General features: G+C 39.6%; 1 long non-coding RNA gene across 1 annotated transcript; it reads left to right on the forward strand.

Annotated features, from left to right (window-relative positions):
* Positions 1-1,716: 1,716 nt before the first annotated feature.
* On the forward strand, positions 1,717-7,572 carry LOC128141889 (uncharacterized). Its single transcript, XR_008235209.1, has 3 exons — positions 1,717-1,809; positions 4,277-4,498; positions 7,514-7,572. It is a non-coding gene; the product is annotated as an uncharacterized LOC128141889 (long non-coding RNA).
* Positions 7,573-8,850: the final 1,278 nt, after the last annotated feature.

Consider the following 8,850-nt stretch of genomic DNA (forward strand, 5'->3'; position numbering starts at 1 on the left):
TAAATGAGCTGAGGATATGGTCTTGGCCTATGTTCTGTGTTACCATACAACCCACAAAATAAGGAAGTGAGAATACAGTTCATGTAGGATGTCTCAATTATTTTTACAATATAAAGTTTTGGTAGCAGCATAAGTAATATTTAAGGTATCAATTAGGAAACTGTGGTCTCATTTACATCCAGAAAACGTAATTGAAACAAGAAAGTTGCAGGAATGCAATAGAGTAAAAAATATAACACTAAGAATCCTTTACCTATATGGTCGCTTTCTCCAGTTCATGAAGACAAATTTGTTTGTTTATACTAGCTAGAAATAGTCAATAGAGAATAACAATGACAAAAATGAAATTTCCTCTGATGAAGGTAGTAGAATCTCCTCCAACAGCAGCTGTATTCTGCACCCATGAGATTGGAGCATGGCTAGGAAAGGGATGAGAACACGCTGAGAATATGGAAATCCCAAGGGATGGCTTGGGATTTACTCCTCACTTAAATTTACTCCTTACTTAAAAGCTCTCCTGGAGTCTAAAAAGCTGCATTAATGAAGATCACAAAGAACCAGATATGCAGAATACCCCTAAGTGTTGCGGGATCTGCCTTCTTTCTAACTCAAACTTCAGCAGTGTACAAGTTTTCATTAGCTGTGTAAATAATAATGACAAAATAACTCAATACTGTGAACTTTTCTAAAGGCTGTGGTGGGATTCATTAAAGCCAGGGGAATGTCTTTTACCCATTACATCTCTGTGATTTGCTGGCTCCTTCTATTTCAGACGGCGTTGAAAAGTCTAACAATACAAATAAACCAGAACTAATATTGTTTTGGCATTAAAGTTACTGCACAAAGAGTGATCATGATATTTGATGTGTAATTTAGCTTTGGTTATTCTTCTGCAAGGATTTCTTTAGCCCCTGGAGGTTCATAATGCTTCAGGAAATGTGTCTTTTCATTTTGTTAAGAAAATATACTGATGAATGCTCTGATGGAAAAATGTGCGCCTTGTGTCTTGTTAGCCCTGGGATGTCTTGAAGAAGATATCTATCTCAATGGGCCTGTTCCTGGGAGACAGATATAATTAGCAACTGAATATATACTTCAACAAATAAGCTCACTACTGTAAGGGATAGCTTAATTTCTTGTGTTGTTTTTTGAGTTTTGTTTTCAAAATGCTAATTTTTATAATCACTTTGAATGATATCTTCAGGTGTGATATGCACAAAAACTCTCCTTCTTATTTTTTTAAATGAGGTTATGGGCCCAATCCAGCTCCCAATGTATCCCTTCAGAGTGTTGCTTTGGCAACCTTACCCAGAAAGATTATTTAATAAATGTGATACTATTCAGTGAGTAATCAGATATATCAACAGCAAACCAAAAGTCATTGCCGTTGTTGTCTTCTTACCTTCTTTGCAGCCATATTCTCTCAATTTTTTTTAGCCCAATGCTCCTTTGCAGATGGATATGAACTTAATCTGCCTGCACTCTGAACTGGATGGACACAAACTTGGCCTGAGATAAAAAGCCCCATTTCTAAAGCTCAGTCAGAGCTGGCTCACATCCGATCAGCTTATAGTGTGGGCAGCTGCCAGCTCACATCTGTGTGCAGAAAGACACCTGAATCCCAAATTTATATAACACACCTTTCTTTTTCATTAAAATTATTCTTGAAAGCCCCTGTCTTCCACTTTAAAGTTTTCTACTTTTCTCTTGTCTTCCAGCTATTGCTATGTATCTGGCCATGTAATACTGAAAATACTCTAAGAGAGGCTTGGAAGAACGCTGTCACCTGGAGTAACTCTGCAGAGCCAGGTAAATGGCATTGGTGTACAACTGGTGTGAAGAAAAGGGAACCCTATTTTCAAAGAGTATCATAGTTTCTTGCAGTTTACTTGCAAAATTTCGGTCTAGGCAAGTGAATAATTCTGATAAAGATTAAAATCAGTTGTTTTCCATCTAAAGTTGGATATTTTCTCCAACAATCTAGTGAGTTTTCTATTGCGTGTAGTTTTAATCTCAAACCAAGACTAAGACTTCTGGCAGGCCTGTGTGTCATAGCTTATTCAGTGTTCTTTCCATGAGACATTCCAGGTGATTTTTCAATGCCTTGTACAATACCCCAACTCCCCATTTCTCTGTTGCTGTCAAGGATTTCACCCAAAGACCTAGAGGAGAAATTTCAGAATTACAAGTTAGAAACGTCAGGGTCATGGAAGTTTTTAAAACCTCATTTGATGCAGTTCTCACACCTCACTAGAATACAGAAAAAATGGTATTTGATGAAACATTCTGAGGCCAGGAAAAATAATATTTATGTAGTCTGGAGTATTTAGATCATGACGATGTTTACTGAAATTTATTTGGAAATAAGATAGTTTTATTTATTTGTTAAATTGCTACTGTCACTCTTAGGTGCAAATGTATATCAAGTATTCATCCAGCAGTATGACTAAGGAGAAAATTTTCTAAAGTCTGTTATGTTGTTTTCTTGTGGCCTCGTGACTATCTGGTAATTGGGATATTTCCTAATGTAAAAAATAATGATGCTAATTATAATAATGAAAATAATAGGTATATCTTTCCAGGATATAAGAATATATAATCACTGATGTTATTAATGATTTGTCACACCTAAATTTAAAAAAAATATATAATCACTGATGTTATTAATGATTTGTCACACCTAAATTAACAAAATATAACATTGTTAGGTTTTAGAGGTATCTCATCAGTGACAAAATCTGTGGAAGGGGAAAAGCAAAAGTGCAGGACAGAAAGAAGGCAATGAAAATATCACAGGATACATATACCTATAATTCTCAAGCCAGTTTAGTCACAGTCTCTTTTAACAAATTTTGACTAGCTAACTTTTCCTGTAAGGGACTTGATTAGTTGAATCTCAATGACTAAACATAGAGAAAACTCAGAGGAACTGTCACCTCGCTGTGCTAAGAAAAAGCACCATCGTCAAATAAACGTTTGACACGTAAGAGGAGCCACACTTGATCTCTCCCTTCCTTTCAGAGAAGGTAAGAGCAAGTCTCAGGATTTGGCCACGATCTCATGACACTATAAACATATTTGTTTCTTTTTGAAGAAAAAATTTGAGGTTTTTTTAACAGCTGAGTCAAATGAAAAATGAACCATGCATTCTCAGTAATAAGCATGTTTCAAATGATTTTAACGGACTTCATATGGCTCTTCATACAAAAGACAAACTGAGATCCTCAGATGAGAAAATGAATGCTATCTACAGTTTGTCCAGAGAATTACTATTATTGAGGAAACAATTTGTGTTTTGTAAATACATATTTATAGGATAATAGATGTCTCTGGTAAATAATATATGATATGTTAATATAATTAAATTCCACCATTCATTTCTAAATTAGCTAAATATGTATTTAACAAACAAACTTCTGAAAAGAGCTTAATCACCCATGGGCAAAAGGAAGATTAAAATTGAAACAACAGGATACATTATGTCTTGTTGTCAAAACAAAACAAAACAAAATCCAATTTATAATCTTCCTTATTAAAGGAACTGTCATTTTACGCCTGCACAGAAAGAATGAAAAAATCCTTAGGCTTATGCAACAAGAAAGGCCGAGAATCTGAACCATTACTTTCAGGGTAAAGAACATATAAAGAGGAATATGGGTCCTAGGATCAAGCCATGAAGTATCTGAGATAAGTACAAAGCAGGGCTACCTGCCGTTAGCTCCTTTTTGTCACAGGCTATCCCAGCAACTCCGTGTGTAGGTAGAACCATGCAGTATAAAGACAGAAATATTAATTACTCTATTAATGGTTTATCATCAATTCATTAAATTAATTTGTAAAACAAAGCATCGATTGTTATACAGAAAGTGAGTCAAACTGCTTTCTTGCAGAGCAAGAAACAGATTATTTTTTCTTTTGGGGGGAGGAAAGTCAGTTCACTAAAAGCAAGGATAGATTTCTGGGGGAGGAGGAATCTCTTCTTGGAATATCATTTACATTGGTGAAGTTAGCTAGAAGACATACTAAGTCACCTTATAAAAAGTATATTCCTCCTTAAATGTGTTCTTAGGATGGAGCAGTTAGGAATGCAAATTTTATTAAATAAGCAAAATTAAGACTAGGGAAGAGGGAAGTCTGTAACTTTAAAAGATTGACATTTCATTATAGCATTAAGTATTACTTCTTAAGTTGCCAAAATATACCTATCTTTAATCACTAATATGCTTTGGACTTATTCCCCTATTTAGCGATTACTGTATTTAATTTGCTTATATAGACAAAAGTATTATGTGACACGACAGAGCCAGGCACCTTGGTGAAGAGAGCTGGAAATGAAAAACAGCAGGCCAGTTAATACAGTGACTTGAAAAGGCAAAGGACTGGGCTTTCTACAGGCATGTGGACGGAGAAGCAGCAGATGGATGCTAGTTGTAAAAGAGTGGGAGTGAAATAGCTCTAGATGAATATACACACCGCTTCAGCCTTCCAAGAATTAATGGTAGGTAAGAAAGACAGATGTCTAAGATCACTGAAAGATGAGGGAGTTGGACAACTAAAGATCAGTAGAGCCCAGACAGGAAGAAATGCATTATAAAATCTTTGAAGAACAAAATTAAAAACTCTCCTTTGGAAAAGAATTTCTGCATCACCTAAAGGTGTTTTAGCCTTTATATTTTTTAATTTTTTTCCTACTGTCCTTTCACAGATTTATAGTAAGTTTGAAATGTCTTCTGACACACACCCCAAAAAAGCTACTGACAATATTGTAAGCCAACAGCCACCGTGTCCTGGAAGGCCAAAGTAGCAGCTACCCCGTAGTAACTTCCAGCACCCAGTAATCCCAGTTTAAGCCAGCATTCATTCCTGCTTATGCAGAACACGATAAACCCGCGCATAACCCAGACCTGCATGTAATCTACTCTTGCTGTCCAATTAATAATCCTAATAAAACGGTATTCCTGTTTGTCGACGCTATCCATGTTAGCCTATACATCAGTATTCAGGACGCCGTTCCCCTCTGGCTGAAATATGCCGCGTACAGACGGCAGCCGAAAGCGGTGCGTGCAGTTTCAGCTCCAGGGTTGGGGATGGTGGCCATCGTTCCACCGGGGTTCAAGTAGATCGTGTGGGTAAAACTGACACCACTGTGGAGCAAAAGCTCCTCACATTTTAAAGCTACTCTGTGGACTTCAGTTATGTTGGAGTAGGATTTAATCTCGTGCTGCCAGTCTCCAGAGTGGGGTGCATTTCTCCCTAATATGCCGGTCAGATTTAAGACACGGTCAGAAGAAAGCCACTGGGCAAATGATAAACCAAAGACGAATCTTGTTCCTGACCTGTTTTCTACCAACCTGGATGAAACTTGTGTGTATGCTCCCAGTTTTAAAGAGAGTCAAGTGGCTGATTTCCACTCCTGCTATTCAGGATCTGTGACAGCCTCTGTTTAGTGACAGAGGACTGGTAAAGCCACAGGAAGATTTGTCAACATGCCACATCGAATGACTTTTGACATTCCTAAGATATATTTAGGGAAAAGAAAAATACTTTACACTCTTTCTTCAAATCCTTCCCTAAAACTCTTCCTACACATCTTCTGGATGCCTGAGAAACACCCAGTACCAGCTGGCTGCGGTTGCTGGCACGCACTGGAGCTGCCTGGCTATAGCTTTAACATGTGAACACCATTGCACATACCCACGGTTAAAGTGCTCTGGCACCCATGTCCACTTTGTCTCTGCACTATCTAGTCGGCATCAAGCAGCAGCGATGGGCCGCCAGCGTGCTGGCGAGCGTTGCTGCTGGTTCCACCATCCCAGTGCTGCCTCGCCTGCGCTGGGGGCACCAGTGGCCCTGGGCTGCAAAGGGGAATGGGTTGTACTGTCTGTGTTTCGGAGGTGTCTTGGCCCGTTGATAGCCATGCCACAGGGGACAGGCGTGTTATGAACAGAGTTTGGGAAATGGATGTGTTTTCAACAGCCAGCGCAGATGACCTGGGCTGAATGATGCCCATCACGGCTTTGCTGTGCTTACACAGTGTCTGGGGAAACTGAGATCTTGGTCTTCAGCTGGGGCTCCTCAGATTGAGAGAAACAACAAAAAAATGCCTAAGACAATAAAGTTGTAATTTGTAGTCTCTGGTTTTAAATTATAAATTCCCTAAAGTGAGGATTACTTTCTGTGCTTCATGGCATGCTGCCTAACTTGTTTCATCCTCAAGGGTGAGGGGGTGAAGTTCTTTTTTTAACACGTTGACAGTCCCTCCAAAAGCTCAGCATCAATCTCTCCAAGATTTGTGTTTGGTTTAGTTTTGTTGAAATCTCTGTCAAATTATTAGCTATTTTCTGCAAAGATTAAAAAAAAAAACCCACAAACTTCACCTTCAGAACACTAAAAGCTTTCAAAATTTTCTTTGCATCTCAACCCCCCCTCTGCCTTTGCTTCAGCCAAAATAAAACAAACCCCATTTTTCAGTTGCACCATGTTTCCAGAAGTAACTAGTTCTGCAAACATTTTTGTAGTTGACCAAAGAAATACGTGCTGACTAATGCCAGTCTTAAGAGATTGCCTCAATATCACAGGAAGGTCTGTATCAGAGTTGGAACAGAAGTGTAAAGTGCTGGCTGCAATTCCCACTTGTACCTTTATCCAAAAAAAAGGGAAAAAAAAAACCCAAACCAAAACCCAAAACCACCAAGCTCTCATTCCCCTGGATATGAATCATTTGCTTGTTATTTTTGCAGCTTTTCTTATTGCAGTTATTTTGGAGGCTGCATGAGTTTCTATCGGATGAACTTTCCAGATTCAGGTCTGGGTTTTTTTTTTCAAAAGTACTTTTCCTAACTGTTACATATTCTCTAAAAGTAATACATTCAAGGAAGAAACAGCCTCTGAAAGCTCTGTTACAATGTGATTGAAATAATTTCACTCTTTAAAATGTTTTGCCTTGTGAGTGAAGGAAATGTTTGATAGAGTTTTGTGTTATATTTATATATTTTACTGTATTTTAATGCTTGGGATAGATACAATTTTATGCTTTGTTTCCTAGCTTTTCCAAGAAATTAAAAACTAATAAAATATAAAGTGTAAATTTGCTTCAGCCTGCTCTATTACATCCCAAAAGATAAGAAGCCAGCTATTAATGGCCAACACAGTCAGACTACCTGTGGTGCAATGTATTACAATGATAGGATACAGTTCTTGATTAGGTTATGCCCATCTTCTGATTGAACAAAATGAAGCTGCTCTTATAATAGAGATAACGTACCAGGCGAGCTTCATGGATATGCATTTTTACATACTTTCTAAAATTAGTTATTTCTTTCTATGGGCTTTGTGGCAATCTGGATATTCTGGAGTTGGTTTGGTTTGATTTTGATTTGTTTTGATTAGTTTGCCATCACTAGTGGAAGTCTGAAGTTAGACACAGGTTTCAGGGAGTTACAGTCACATTTGTCTTTTCTCCCTTCCACTAAGTGTTAATAAATGTGAATGTGACTCATCTGTATGGTTACAGAGAGAAGACCAGCAAGGACTGGACATCCCCAGTGCAGCCAAGGGAGGGAGCATGCGCAGGGACTGGCTGCTCGCTTGCTTCAGTGGAAGAGAACAAGGAATGCAGACTCTTGAGAGTTACAAGCAGGTGCCGGCAGGGCAGGTAGGTGGAAGGTGTAATATCGGGTGCCTGGCAGAGGAGGAATCATTGAGGTCATGATGGAAATCTTATACTTAGGAACATCATGGGAAAACACTGGACTCCATTGTTGAGGAATTTCTATTGTACCCCTTGAGGAGTATTAAACAAAGGTTTGTGCTTAAATATAAAAATAAATACTAATGAACAATGCATTGGACAAAATCCCATGACCATAAGCGATTCTACAAGGAGCCTGCAAAGATGTGTCAGGAGCCAATTCCTTACATAAACTTGCACCAGCACCAATTCTGAGCGCGGTTGCGTTGGGCACCTTGGGTCTATCCCCCAGCCCAGCTCTGCTGCCCAAAGGTTTTCCCTGAGCTTGGGCCCCCGAGTGCTCCCATTCCAGGATGGCTACAAGACAATGCTGAGGCTGTTTCTTATCTCATCACCAAGGGAAACTTAACTGCCTTGCAAGGAGCCCTTCTGTCTCTGGCGTCCCTGATTCCAGCCAGTGTAACCCCTTCTGCAGTTGGGCTGTCTTGCCCTCCATGCCAGATCATTCCTCGGTCACAAATTACCACTGCTGAGCACTTACAACTTGAATTTCCCCTTCACCGTGTAAATGCAACTGTAGGGTTTCCAGGCCACTAGCTGAGGGGAATAAAGCAGCTTATACTTTCGCAGGTATTGAATACAAACTCTGGGTGAGCCAGAATCTCATGAGCTACTGCCCACGCCAGAGAGCAGTGCAGAGACACACCACCATGGACCAAAACCCCACACGTGTGGACTTCGCCTCCACCGCTTTCTGTGTGGGGATGGGTAAGATACGCTGCGAGCAAGGGTGACGCTGTGGCTGGAAAAAGGGAGAAGGGAAAAGCATCCACTCCTCCGGGGGAGTGCTCAGGGGGTGACAGCAGTTTGGCCATACACGGCCCCCTTCACACCGCCATACAGATATACCAGATAAAGTACCCATCTGATGCGCACTGCCAGAGGCTGTAAGTGCAGCTCCATAGCCCTGCTTAGCCTCAAATATAGAACCAAAAGCCCTGTTTACACTCCAGGGAAAGAGCATTTTTAGCAGAGGTTTGAGACATAATTATGTCTCAAAAAAGGGACATAATTTTGGTAGAAACCATTTTTCCCCTCATAAATGCGAGTACAGGGTTCACTCATGAACGTCTCCGCTCCAGGGAGCATTCTTTCCTGCA

The sequence above is a fragment of the Harpia harpyja genome, chromosome 5 (genome assembly GCF_026419915.1).
Source record: "Harpia harpyja isolate bHarHar1 chromosome 5, bHarHar1 primary haplotype, whole genome shotgun sequence".
Taxonomy (NCBI): domain Eukaryota; kingdom Metazoa; phylum Chordata; class Aves; order Accipitriformes; family Accipitridae; genus Harpia; species Harpia harpyja.